Source organism: Dipodomys spectabilis, unplaced genomic scaffold (genome assembly GCF_019054845.1).
Source record: "Dipodomys spectabilis isolate Male_0828 unplaced genomic scaffold, ASM1905484v1 ptg000300l, whole genome shotgun sequence".
NCBI classification, from domain to species: Eukaryota; Metazoa; Chordata; class Mammalia; order Rodentia; family Heteromyidae; genus Dipodomys; species Dipodomys spectabilis.
Window position 1 is genome coordinate 705,666 of NW_024870977.1, and position 15,445 is coordinate 721,110.

The 15,445-nt window shown below is 36.7% G+C and overlaps 1 non-coding gene across 1 annotated transcript; it reads right to left on the minus strand.

Moving 5' to 3' along the window:
- Positions 1–8,260: 8,260 nt before the first annotated feature.
- On the minus strand, positions 8,261–8,367 carry LOC122127405. Its single transcript, XR_006151141.1, has one exon. It is a non-coding gene; the product is annotated as a U6 spliceosomal RNA (small nuclear RNA).
- Positions 8,368–15,445: the final 7,078 nt, after the last annotated feature.

The window sequence follows — 15,445 nt, forward strand, 5'->3', positions numbered from 1 at the left end:
TGTAACAGGGGAGAAAATCAACATGACCATCAAAGGACATAGCACTTGAGAGTAGAGGGAATTACATGAAAATACATGGAGAATTACAAAGGATGCCCTTGCATATTTGGCAGAAGTGTGCATGGCATAGAATTCTAAAATATGTGGAGATATTATAAGAAACTACTTGTACTCAAATGGTGCGATGATCAGTAATAAACATGATTACAGGACATTGAATAATCATAAAGGTCTTGCTTCAGTAGTAGATAAATTCTGTTTTGAAACACCTAACACACTATAAAACCAAGAGAAGAAGTTTCAAATTATATATAAGTGACTTGACTGCAACAAGAGAGTTCAAAAAATAAAATCACATAATGTGGATGCAAAAGGTTAACATTATAAAGGTAATCTTTAAACAATTCATATTTTATGTGACTAGTACTGATTATAAATTATTTTTTTCCTTACATATTTTGGATTCACAAAACAACAAACAACAAAACAAAACAAAACAAATGACCCTTGACAATAAAGCTGGATGCCAGTATCTCTATCTCACTAGGCTGAGATTGGAAGCTCATGGTTCACACACATGGCTGGAGTAGCAATCCATGAGACATTTATGTTCAATTGTTCAATCAAAGACAGAATGAAACATTGGTTCAAATAGTACAGACTCAGTCAGTCATGAGTGAAAAAAAAAACTAGCAAGAATTTGAGGCTCCAAGGCAAGTTTCATTACTGCACACACACACGCGCGCGCACACACACACACACACAAACCCACACACACAAATGGAATCAGAGAGGAAGAGGGAGAGAAAAAAGGGATTGTTAATAGTTTAAAAAGTGAACCTTTCTGATGGAGGCATAGAATTCCATTGTGTATATATACCACATTTTCTTGATCCATTCATCTACTGAGGGACATCATGGTTGGTTCCATATCTTAGCTCTGGTAAATAATGCTGCAATAAACATAGTCGTGCTGGTAGCTTTATTGCGGCCTTGTTTGTGATCATTTGGGTAAATGCCCAAAAGTGGGATTGCTGGGTCATAGGGGAGCTCTATGTGGAGTTTTTTGAACCTCCATACTGCTTTCCAAAATGGTTGAACAAATTTACACTCCCACCAACAATGCAGTAAGGTTCCATTCTGTCCACATCCCCTCCAGCATCTGTTGTTGTTAGAGTTCTTGATTATAGCCATTTGATACAGGTGGATCCATTGCAACAATGAGATGTACAAGTCGTTATGTGGAAAAACAAACATTACCACTTGGGGGGAGGAGGAGGACATGGTAGGGGACGGGGGACTGATGGGAAGGGATGGGAAGGGGAAACCAAGAGGAAGGCTACAATGCTTGATAAGAAATGTAATCATTATCTTGCCCATGTAATTTTAACCCCTCAATACAGTATTTTCACAATGAAAAAAATAAAAGTTAACCTATCTGCCAGGACTATCCTAAGCATACATTAATTAATGAAAATGAGGGAAACCATGGATCCTATGTTACTTTGAGTCTGGCTTCCTTCACATAATATGATTTTTCCAAGTCTTTCCATTTTGTTAAGAAAGAGGCTCTGTCATTCTTTCTGATAGAAGCATGAAATTCCATTGTGTATATATACCACATTTTCTGGATCCACTCATCTATTGAGGGGCATCTGGATTGGCTCCATATTTTAGCTATGATAATAATGCTGCAAAAACATAGTTGTGCTGGTAGTTTTAGTGTATGTGTATGACAAAGATATGACAATAAGTATATATCTAAAGGTGGAGGCATGAATATATTAAAAACAGGAATGAGAAAAGGATGTCCACTCTCTCTACTACTCTTCAATATAGTAGTGTACTTTCTAGCAAGAGCAATAGGCAAGAGAAAACCATAAAGGGGATGCAAATAGGGAAGAAGTAAAACTATCCCTTTTCACAAATGAAATGATCCTGTATATAAAGGACCCTATAGCTTCCTTCCTCAAGTTAGTAAAGGTGATGCTAACTTTCAGCAATGTAGGAGGGTATAAAAACCACAAGAATCAGTAGATTTTCTGTGTTACCAACAATGGGACTGATAGATTAAACCATAATATTCTGCAATTGTGGCCAGCCTGGAGCACATTTTCCCAAGAATATTCTGTAGTGTAAAAGAGGAACAACTATCAAAATAAAGGTGAAAATACTTGTCTGCTACAGACTGATTCATGTTGCTTATATCGGTTGTTGTTTTCATTACTTCAAACACATGGATAATTTATATTGGGATTACAAAAATTGCAAAGGATTAATGGAATCAACATTCAGTTTACTTTCATATATCCAATATAATACACTTAACCCCTTACGGAAAATTAAGTCCAACTGTATAAACAATGTCAGGAATATAAAATAAGCCTCAGTAAGTATTATCTGGCACAAATACACCATCATCTACTCAGAAATTCAGTCTCTCTATAAATATTTATTTGGTACAAAATAATAAAAATTTAATTAATGAATATGACTTTTAAGTGTCATCTGAAATACTCCTCGTGTATATAATTTATATAAATGTATAGATGTCACCTAGACAGGAATTTAACATGCGTGTAGAAATCAAATTTCCACAATTTAAGCTAGATGAGAGGAGTCATACCTTCGTGAACTGTGTGCTGTGAATTTTACCACAAGGCTGCACCCTTCAACCTAATACCAAATTCATGTGCAATAATTTCCTATTTGATGTTGAGTGCTAAGTGTAGAATACAATTTGAATTACCACATCAATTTACATAAATGGAACAATAATGATGTATTGTTTAAATTTTAATGCTTCTCAATTTTACAATTCCTGAAATATATCATTAAAATTAGTTTCACATTTTTCTTTTCTATAGCTACTAAAATTATACATTAAACATTCAATATTAAGAAATCAATAATAAGTAACCTATTATTATAATGATATACTATTAAACTGTGATTTGAAGTATATTTCTAACAAATTGTGATGTAAAAAACATTTAATAGAATTATGGGTAATATTTTTTAAACTCACCAGCTTGTTATTTGTTTCCTAGTTGTGTCATTTGTTATTGTTCCAAGTCATCTCTCCATGTTCATTGTTTTTTTATATATTTTTTGGGGGTGCGTCCAGCCGTGGGGCCTGAACTCTGGGCCTGGGCGCTTTCCCTCAGCTCTTCAGCTCAAGGCTAGCGCTCTACCACTTGAGCCAAAACACCACTTCCACCTTTTTTCTTTTTGTTTATGTGGTGCTGAGGAATTGAACCCAGGGTCTCAGGCATGCAAGGCAAGTGCTCTACTACTGAGCCACCTTCCCAGCCCTCCACCTTAATTGTTTAGTTTTCTATTTTACCTCTATTGGTTTGCTGATTGTGCATTTTCCCCTTTTTAGTGACTGACATGAGGATGAAAATCTGTATGATAGCTTATTACTTCCTATGTTACTGTAAAATTCCTGTTGTCTACAGCTGTTCTACTCTTCATTGTATAATACAGTATTTCCCCCACTTCCATCTCCTGTATTTCTGCTCTCATGTATGTTATTTTATTATTTAAATTTTATTGTCAAGATAATGTACAAAGGGGTTATAGTTACATAAGTAAGGTAATGAATTCCTTTTTTTCTAACTTGTTATCCCTTCCTTCATTTTTCTCCCTCTTCCCTCCCAAACCCCCAAAGAGTATTTCCAATATATTGTCTTATGATTATCACTTTTGCATAGGTTTCCCCTTTGTCCTTTGTCTCTCCATTTTTTTCACTTTCCCTTCCCTAGTTGAGACCAACATATTTACAAAACCCAGGGTATCAAAATCAAATATAGTGATAAGTCAGGAAAACACAAAAGGTTAAAAAGAAATCACATAGTACATTAAGAACAACAACAACAAATAACATGTCTTGGAGTTCATTTCGCTTGGAATCACCTTATATGGTCATATGTACTTAACAATTGAGCTATTCTGCTCATCTACTAAGATTATCCTTGATGTACACAATAATCCTCCCCTATTACCCAGTAATCCCACTTCTGGGTATTTATCACAGTGACCACAAACAAGGCACAATTATGTTTATCACAGTATTATTTACCATAGCTAAGATATGGAATCAACCCAGATGCACCTCAGTAGATGAATTGATCACGAAAATGTAACACACACACACACACACACACACACACACACACACACACACACATACACACCTATATACACATGGAATACTATGCTTCCATCAGAAAGAATAATATCACCTCTTTGTCAGGAAATGGAAGATATTGGAAAAAATCACATTAACTGAAGTAAGCCAGACTTAAAGAAACATATGTCCAATGGGTTCCCTTATTTGTAATAATTAGTTTATATCAAAGATAATCTCATGTATTTTAATTTGACATTTTGTTCTATGTTGAGCATACAACATTATTGCTATCTTATTTGTTATTATTTCTACAAACCGGCAGGTATATTTAAAGAATTATGTTAATCTCACCCATTACTGAAGGAGAACAACTAAAAGAGCAACCCCTACAAGGAAGAACAACTCCTACTTAATTAGCTTCATTCCTATGTAAAGCCAGTGTTGTCCGCTGCATCCTCATATTGTACATTACAACTCTACACTTGGTCATCCTGTATATCTACTATCATCTATATTGTGACATAAATGCCCCAGAAATTCCAGTTTGCTTTACTTTTTGAAAAATTTCTCTGTTGTTTTAGGTTGGTGTGTGTGTGTGTGTGTGTGTGTGTGTGTGTGTGTGTGTGTGTGTGTGTGTGTGTGTGTGTGTGTTTGGACAAAGATCAGAAGACAACATTTTTCTTTATTTAGAATACATCTTTCAGGTCATTGTAAGTTGTGGCTAACGGGAGAAGTCTCTTGCTAGTTTAGGGATGAAACAAAAATATATTTGTGCATGCACCACAGTTGCTTTATTAGTCTGTAGTTGAACACATAACTTTGATTTATATCTTGCTTGTTGTGGATAATATGAATAACAATGAACTATAGATGTATTTACTAGTTACCCAGAGAGAAATAATCATATGATTGGTGGGTCAGATGATATTTCAACTCTGTATTTCTTTAGAAAACTCCATACTACTTTCTAGAATGAGAATAATAACCGGTATTTTAACCACGAGTGTAGAAAATTTCCTTTTCTCCACACTATCACCAACATAATTACGTTTTGAGTTTTTTGAAAAGGCAGGTTTTTATTATGTGCAGTACCCAGACTGGCCTTAGGCTCAAATCCTCTTACTCCAACCTTCCAAATGCTTGGAATTACAAGCCTTTACTACCACACCAAGTTCCTTTGATTTTTTTGATGAGTTATAATAGTTATGAAGTAGTATCATAATAATTTTGAATTGCATTTCTCTAATGACTTCTGTTCACAAAGCATTAATCCAGCATAGAAGTGGTATTAAACACAACTTTGTAAACCCACTGGTGATTTTCAGGGCATTTTGCAAAATATCCCTATTCAGAACTTTTGTCGATTTTTAATCAATTTCCTTGTTAATCTCATCTGTAATCTCTATATACAAAATCAATAATTAATTCAATATAGTAGAAAGGAAAACAATTGAGCAACTCCTCACAATTTTCAATTTTCAATAACATGATATTGCTTAAATCATTTTCTGTTTACACTTGAGACTATATAACTCAATTTATTTAGATCTTTTACAAGGCTCTCTGTATTTTATTTATTTTATGCTGATTGCTCTTTCCAAATCCTGTATGTCTAATTCTCCTTGGTTTCTTGCAGTCTCATGTAGTTCAGGTTTCAAACTGAAGAATAAATTGAAGGAAGCAACCCAAAAATAGAGTTCCTCTCATCTGATGATGCCTCTACAAGAATGAGGAAAGAGTTCATCCTGCTAAGGACCTTTGTATGATAGGATATCAAAAGGAGAATTCATTCTTCTATGTCTTCCCTGCCTTTGCAATTTACCTTAAATGATGTAAAACTCAATATACTGCTCAGTTACTTTTACGTTTTATGAGTTTTGCACATTATCATATGGACTTCACCCCAGTCTACAGCATTCCTTCATTATTCTGTCACTGATAGTTTTACACTATCAAGACATAAGATAACCAGTTTGATTTACAGCATGAGAAGTTATCCAGCTGGTTTCCTTGGAAGCACAGCATAGTCAATAAATAACATTACTTCTGGTTGCTCACTACATGTAATGATTCCTGTGATATATATCACATTCTGTTTAATATTAAAAAAAACTAATGGGTAAACTGAAAGCTCATTCATAGAAGTTTATGTTAAGTATTTCACAAGTTTTATGTCTCTTAGGTCTTACAAAATTTGCTGTAATGCTAATGTTATTACCATTTTAGTGTTGAGAAAAATTGTAATTCAAGGCACTAAGTGCATTGCCCAAAGACATATAGTGAGGAAGGAAATGAGTCAAAGTTTCCAAAAGCCTTTCAGCAATACAAAAATGTAGGTAAAATCTTTCCATTCTCTTATACTCTCAATTCAATATTCATATTGTCCAATAAATAATAGCATAAAAAATATTGCCCACGGTAATTGTTTTCTATCACATTTTGTCTTCAACACAGACTGAGTTGGTGACTTTGGGTTATCATGCACAGTGCTGAGATTATAAATTGAGGTCCAAAGAGAGCCAAATTTTTCTGTCCCACAGTTCCAGTATCCTTTTTAAAAAGTACTAAAACTTTTAAATACCATCACTTACTGTCTTTTAAGTATCCCAAAACGTAAACAATTCACATATAATCACTCCAAAATGCTTTAAAAGTAGGAAATAATAAAACAGGCCCTCCTGAACTAAAGTTTCTTCTACATTTAAAATTATTCCTAAAGCCTTGTACTGGTTTGTCATACCTGTAATCTTCTCTACCTGGCATATCTACAAAGGAGCATGGGATCTGTGGATAGGAGTTGGAAGCCAATTAAGGCAAAAAAAAATCAAAATATTATTTTTCAAAAATTTAAATGAACTAGCAAAGGTCCAGGAATGGAGATGTAGCTCATATAATAGCTCACAAAGCTAGAGAGGAAAGGCCTTGCAAATCCTTGAAGCTCTGAGTTCAAACTCTGGGCATGCCAACATGCACACACACACACACATGCACACCCACACACGCGCGCACACACACACACACACACACATACACTTATTCAAAATATCTTCAGGTCAGTATTTTGCATTAATTTCTTGTTTAATGATATTATATGGTTAAAATAATGGAAATAAACTCTTCCATCATTTTAAAACGTTTTTTATTGTAAAAATACTATACAGAGGGGTTACAGTTACATGAGCAAAGTAATGAGTATATTTCCTATCTAACATTGTTACCTCCCCCTTTGTTTTTCCCCAACTACCTCTCCCTTACACCTCCACAAGTACACACTTCACCCCCCCCCCCCCGCACCCTGCCTAAATTGTAAAGTTAGTATTTCAACATAGTGTCTTGGGCAACTCATTGTTTTAATGGGTCAAACAGTATCTCTGTTTGAGCATTTTGGTTTTTCCCTTTCCCTCTCCAAATTAGAGAAATGTATATAAAAGATGCAGGTGCATCAACACCAAATACAGTGAAAACAGGGGTTATACCGTGTGGGACGACCAAATTAAAAAAAAATCTCATCGTACATTATAAGTGCATTAGAAACAACAGCAAGAAAGGAAAAACACACACTTGTGTCCCTAGCTTGGGTTCATTTAGTTTAACATCACCTTATCTAGTCATATGCACATAGCTTTTGACCTTTTCTGCTTTTCCCAGACATAAATAACTTATTGCAAATAAGGGATAGCATGGGACCTATGTTTCTTTGGACTTGGCCTATTTCAGTTAATATAAATTTTTCCAAGTCTTTCCATTTTCTAACAAATTGGGCAATGTCATTCTTTCTGATGGATGATAGAATTCCATCACACACACACACACACACACACACACACACACACACACACAATGTTTTCTTGATCCATTAATCTATTGTGGGGCATCGGGGTTGGTTCCATATCTAAGCTACAGTAAATAATGTTGCAATAAACATAGTTGTGCTGGTAGTTTTAGAATGGCCTTGTTAGTGATCATTTGGGTGAATGCACAAAAGTGGGATTGCTGGGTCATAGAGGAGCTCTATGTGTAACCCTTTGAGGAACATCCATACTGCTTTCCAAGTGCGTGAACAAGTTTACACTCCCACCAAGAATATAGTAGGGTTCCCTTCTGGTCACATGCCCTCCAGCATCTGTTGTTGTGGAACGCTTCATGAATTTGGGTGTCATCCTTGCGCAGGGGCCATGCTAATCTTCTCTGTATTGTTCCAATTTTAGTGTATGTGCTGCCGAATTGAGCACAGAACATTTTTTATATATAAAGTGGAATTGATTTTTTTAAACTAGATAATTCAACAAAAAGCAAGTTCAAAAGAATTGTGAAATTTTAGAACCAGATATTTGTTACATAAGCACACATTTAAGAATAAAGTCAAGATTGATATGACAAAAACAAAATGAGTCCAGATGTTTGTTGTTCAAGAGATGTGTAGGAGGAGGAATTCAATTATTCTATACAGGGCACCTCTCATAATGAACACTGCAGCAAGTGTTAAGGTGTGTTAAAAGTTTTAATGTTTTAAATATGTTTAATTTTGGTAACCTGCTTATATATGCCAAAATTAAGACTGTCAGGTCATAAAACTTTTCCATAAAGTGTTTAAGATTTATGGTAGCTGACATATATTACTAAGTATGTACATTTCAGAGTTTATAGAAAATTTATTAATGAGAAGTTGCAAAGTCTTTGTGTAAAGAAACAGATCAAAGAGATAAGACTTTAACTACACAATTTCTGTTGAAACTTTAGGGCTTCTTTTCTTTATATGTTAGCAAGGAACAAATGATTATATAAGCCATGTATCAGTGATGAGTGAGACATAAAAAGTTATCTTACAGTGTAAATTTAAAGGGTACTCATAGCTTATAAAATTCTTGTTGAACATCATAATCTTAGCCAGTTTTAAATGTACAGGAATATGAGCAAATTGTAAAATCTAATATGCAATATACATCAAATATTGGAAATACTGGTATTTGGCTTTTATTTTATTAATCATTAATATTTAATTATTGGTTTTCTTTATTTTTTGCATTGTTTTCTTTTTTGCAATATAATACAACTTTTTTAAGTCATCATTACGAGGTATTTTGAAAATGTTACTGGGATGACCATTTTTTATAGGTGCATGTGAATTCACAGCGATCAAAATTAAGAACAAAATATTGATTAAAAATTTTCTCAATTAGAGTCTGAATCAGGAGTGTTGATAAATGTCCACACATAAAATCTTAGCCTTAAGCTGAAGCAGTGGTTTTACAGAGTTGAGGCCACAAAAGTGAGAGACTGTGTTTTGATTAGTTTTTTGGTTTGGTTTTTGTTGGTTGTGGGGCTTGAACTCTGGGTCCTGGGTGCCATCCCTCAGCTCAAGTCGAGTGCTACCACTTGAGCCACAGCATCACATCTGTCTTTTTCTCCTTATATGGTGCTGAGGAATCAAACCAAGGGCCTCATGCATGCAAGGCAAGCACTCTAACACTGAGCCACCTTCCAAGAACCGGAGAGACTGTTCTTTTAAAAATCATCTGAACAACATTTACTTTCTGCTTTGGGTTATATAATGAAATACATGAGTATCTTTTTATGTTTTTGTGAATTGTCATAGTTCTAAATTTATACTAACTTCAGCCACTTCATCCTTTTCAAAGTCATGAAATATCTCTGAGAGTTTGCTTCTGTGAAAACTGTTTTTGCATTTATAATTTCTTCTGAGTAATCTTTAATATTTATCAAAATTACTTTATATTTTTATATTGATGGATTATCAGACATCAAATACCTTCAAATGTACATGCAGAGTCTAAAGATAGCAGTATGAAGGTTCTCATACAGCTCTTGTTTATCTGTTATGCACTTCCAGTATTATGATATTTCTCTCTCTCTTTCTCTCTCTCTCATTTTCTCTCTTTCTCTTTCATGCTCCATGTCTGCTATTTAGAATTTCTGCTGGTCTACTATTATCCTTCAGGATCCACTGGTTTTGTGGGAACATGATAGGGACCATCAGTTACCCTTGCACTCTTTAAAAGTTATAAGAGTAACGTGATATTATTTTTTGCCATTGTAAATGGCAAAACAACAGATCTAGGAATTCCTTTTCACTTTTATTTCTATTATAATTTTATCTCATAGGCATCCATTTGTGAACTAAAAGTTCTTTTTCTTTTACAAAGAATGTTTTTCTTTTATTATTAGTCAGTAACCAAAACAAAGCTATCCTAGGGAAAGTAGGCTGAAGTTGTTCACAGGGATGAAAAACAAGGTAATGGGGGAAATGAGCACAGATCCTCAGAGCAGTTTATCATGTACACTTTGTGAGAATGGCAATGTGCTGGGAACTCTAGATTAAATCACTGAACAGCTGATATATATACACATATATTTATATATTTATATTTATTTATATTTGCATATATGTGTGTATATGCCCTTATATATGTACACATGTATGTTACTATACACACAAATATACACATACATATACACATGTATACATGCACACATGGAGAAAGACACATAGATACAGCCAACACAAGTTTCACTAATTGTTGAATATGCCTTAGATGGAATGCATGGAACCGAATATGTTGAAGATGTCTTTGTCTCTAAGAGTTTTTTTTCCACTTATCTTATCTCCTAAAATTGGTAGTTTTTGCCAGAATCGACTTGCAACATGCCGTACAAGTGATAACAAATCACTCAGAAATCTCAGTAAGTAAAGGTCTTATGGTGTCTCCTTGCTCCCCATGGAATTCTTGCTCTTGTAGACAGTCTCAAAACCCAAAGCAGAAGAATATCCTGGTAAAAAATAAGGTTATAAGGCTTTAAATGGCATCCTTCCTTGAGCTTTTTTACAAAAGCTACCATCAATTCCTTGAGAGCTTGTTTGGAGGTTCTAGCAGGGGAGCTCAGCTACCCGTATATCCTTGACCTAAGACCGATCCTCCTCTATTGGGGATGGTCGTCCTCCTCGACCGAGTGCACAGTTTCGGAGGGACACACATGTAGCGGTGAGGGAGGAAGGGGACACCCACCTCGCCAGCCAGAGCAGCCGAATCAACCCTGGCGATCAATGGGGTGACAGATGTCGCAGCAGATCGCCCTCACATCCAACTACCATCAATTCCTAAGCAGATGAATGAGGCCTCAGAAGACTGGACCTCAGGTCAACACTTAACCAACCCATGTGAAAAGTCTAAAGTTAGAAATGCTGACTGAGGTCTTCCATTTCCTGGCCAAGAAATTTAAAAAAAAGAAAGTTTTTTAATGTATTAAAAATTGAAAATAATATGTAACCTGTCAATAAATGTGTACAATACAATTATACCAACTGACAAAAGATGATGTGCATTTCACTTATGTGCTTTTGGACTTGGTGAGTGACTATAGGTGTGTCTACACAAGTAGAATAAGCATAAATCAAGCCAGCATTTCTTCATTTAAGATACAAGGAAAGGATACAGGTTGACCCACTGTAGCAATGGGATGTACAAGACAATACCAGACGGGGGTAAAGTGGGGAGTTGAGGAGGTGTGCAGGGAAGGGATGGTAGGAGAAAATCAAAGGAGGGGGTAACAATGCTCAATAAAAAACGTACTCATTACCTTACTTATGTAACTGTAACCCCTCTGTATATGATATTTACAAAAAATATATTTAAAAATACGAAGAAAACTTCTTCTATACTTATATGAAGTATTTGTCACCCAATATCAGTACGGTACTGGTTTTAGGACCACAGGCATATTAAAATTTTGGATGCTCAAATTCTCTACATAAACACAGTATATTATTTACATCAGAATCTGCCCACAACCTAGTGCAGTATGATTGCTATTAAAAATTTTACTACATTTTATATTTGTAGTGGAAAAGTATATGCACTATCAACGGATACAAATTTTTCAGATAATTTTTGTCTGCATATTGTGGATGGAATTGGAAGAGCAATTATGAAAAACCCAAATTTCATCACCATGAGCTGTCTGTAAAATGTAACAAGGATCTAATACAGCATAATTGAATGGTGTGGATCTTCAAGAAAAAGTACTTGAGTTGAGACATTATCAGAAAGTGTAAGCATGCAAGGACTTTTTAGAAATGCAGTTGTTAGATTTCTCATAGAGAGCTTTCATAACACTTTGTGAAACACAAGTCAGAACCTCACTGAGGTGTAGAGAGATTTCCCTCACCTTTCTGTCAAGCTCAGTCATTATCAATCAATTTATAGCTAATCTTGTATAATCCTCTAATAAGAAAATGTTTATAGAATGTTATATGCAGAAAAGCTGGTAAGGATAACTTTTTCCAATTAGGACTGAAGGATTGACCTGCCCTCCCCACCACGCTATTGTCCCAGGCCCATACAGACTCCAGGCAAAATCCCAGGTATGTGTGACCTCCTTGGAAGTGCAGGGAAATCCACGTAAGCCCATTGTGGGCCAAACTGAAAGTTCCCCACCTTCTTTGACTTAGGGGCTTTTCATTAACTTCTACCTCCTTGTTCAGACCTCCTATAAAAACCCAGATCCTATCCCAGCTCCCTCACACAACCTCCCAATGCACTGGAAGGATGGTGCCCTTCATTGTGCCTCAATAAACAATCCTCACCTGTTGATGATGTAGTTTAGCCTATTCCTTTTCCATTCTCCTCCATTTTCCTAACATATGGTTCTGACACCCTGGAAGACTGGGTGCCCTCTGCCCAGGGGCCACACCCCTCCTTGCCACCCCTCATGGAGGCTTTCTGCTACCTTCCTCCTCCTTCCAAGGCCTTTCTCCACTGGGAGGACAGAGCCCTCAGAGCTTACTTTGGGCTAAACAGCCACATGAAAGACCTCTTGATCTTTGCCTTTGTAAACAGTGCAAGCAGTGGACAGCAACCCTGCTGTGGCTTGAGGAATTATTGGCCACCTGCATAAACCCAGAAAAGGTCTCTCCCCCTATTCTTTCTCTTTTACTCTGTTCCTGGAGTCTTATCTCCAGGCTGGAGGGTCTTTGCCTTTTGGTCAACTTCACTCACCATGTAAAAGCCTCAGTACAAGATTACCAGCCCAGTCTGTGGTGGAGGTGCAACGAAACGGACCCCAGGAATCCAGGATTCCCTTCCTTCCTTCCTTCCTGTCTGTGGGAATCCAGGAGACTCCAGGAGTGTCTCTTTTCCTGACACCATGACCCCCTGTAATTAGGACCTTTGGGGATGCTCTATCCTAATTACTTGGATATGTCCATCTGCCTTCCCAAAACACCAGGGATGCCTGGAACAACGGGACAGACAGTCCTACCAAATTTTCCAAATTTTCTCCCAGAGACACCCCATTGGTATGGCTGTGGTCTAATCTTAAGAAACTGGGCTGACTGATTTACAGTAAAAAAATAATCTGACGTGTTTTTCTTCCAAAATCTGGTCTCATTATCATGGCCAGCACTGGCCTAAATTCGGAACCTTAGGTTTTCCTCTTAGTGATTTAAACAATTCTCCAACAAAACGGTGGGGAGTCCCAGGTCCCCTATACATAAGCCCTCCTCTACCTCTGCTCCAGAAAACTCCCACTCTGCTTATTCTGTTCTGTTCACCAAGTCCTTCTCTGACCTCCACTCCAGAGTTCCCCCTACCCGCTCTCCAGCCTTGCTCACCAAGCCCTTCTCTGCCATGATTCTCCTATCTCCTCTAAAAAGTAACTCCTCATCTTGTAGCAGCTCAATCTGTCTCTCACCCCTTTTCTCTCCCCCTCTCCCTTTCTCTCTCACTCTCTCTTTTCTTTGATGACCTCTGGCACCAAAGATCCTTTTCTCTTTCCTTGCCCTTCTAACTGCACTCTTGCTATTTGCAGTTGGTCCAGCTTATCTAGGCTAAGACTGTCTGCCTGTGTCAAGCAAACTCCTTCTGCTCACCCCTGTCCCTGTGCTTTCCTGTCTGCCTACCTGTGTAGCTGACACAAGGTGAGGATGGGCATAGGCCTCCAAAGATAAAACAGCAAGGGCTGGGAAGGTGGCTCAGTGCTACAGTGCTTCCCTTGCATGCCTGAGGCCCTGAGTTCAACTCCTCAGCACCAAATAAACAAAAAGAAAAAAGCCGGAAGTGGCACTGTGGCTCAAGTGGTAGAGCACTAGCCTTGAGCTGAAGAGCTGAGGGACAATTCCCAACCCCACAGTTCAGGCTCCGCGACCGTACCAAAAAAAAAGAAAAACAAAAAGATAAAACAACAAGCTAACAGCCCTGTTAAAAATCCCTCTACACAAACCCCTCCATACTTATACACTTCTCAATCCTGTTCTATGGCTAATACACCTTCTTCCCTTCCAGACCCTAAATAAATAGGCCTCTGCTCTGGAACTTTCGTTAACCTGTCACTGAAAGTGTATGGGTGTCAAAAACACTGAGGACAGCCTCTCTCTTTTACAGCTCTCTCCCTTTATCACACTGAAAACCCCTAAAAGAAACAAACCAGTTCTTTTTCTTTTTGGACTTAGACAATAATCCAATCCTTTTCTCTTTCCTGAGTCCACTCACATCAAAATCTTTATTCTTAATTTCTTCTCTAGGAGACTGCAGAAGAGAAATCCCTCCCTCTCACATCTTCCAATAACTCTCTCTATCCACTCACTCAAACACTCACTTTTCAGCACCTTCATTATGCCACATCATCCCTTTAAATGTCTTCATGTTAAAAGTGTTATTTCTTCTCCTTACAGTGGCTGTTCAGCCACCCTCTCCCCCAATTCTCTCTACATGCCCTGGAAGCTGACAGCTAGAAAGAGACAAAGACCACATAATGGATTTTTCTACAACCTCCACTCTTCCACCAACCTTACTCCACTCTCCTCTTCACTCTTCTAGGGGTTAAAATATTTAAATCATATAATATGCCTCATCACCAAAATCGATTTAAAGATTTTCTGCTCTTGTTATTCATGTTTGTTTAAGGGTGGAAATTCTGTTTGTCAAAATTTGCCTTGCATATTGTTTGGTATTGCCTACTTTTCTGACATTGACACGTGTTTTTATCATATTGGGCAAAACAATATCACTTTGCCACTGGAATTAAAAAAAACCCATATGGTTGGTTTTCATTTTTTTAAAAACTTAAGTGCACCTTAAAACTTTGGTTTAAGTATAAGTGTGTGAAACTGTTCAGCATAATCATATTATAATACATAAAACCTGTGTAAAAAGTTATCTTCTTCTATTTCTTGATACAGATATTTCCTATCAAATGTGCTGTTTGTTAAAAGAAAACATTTTTATCAAGGGTAGTAGTAAAAGGAATGAGACCCAGCTCATCTACTAACCAGCTGTGATGAAAAATACCAGTAAG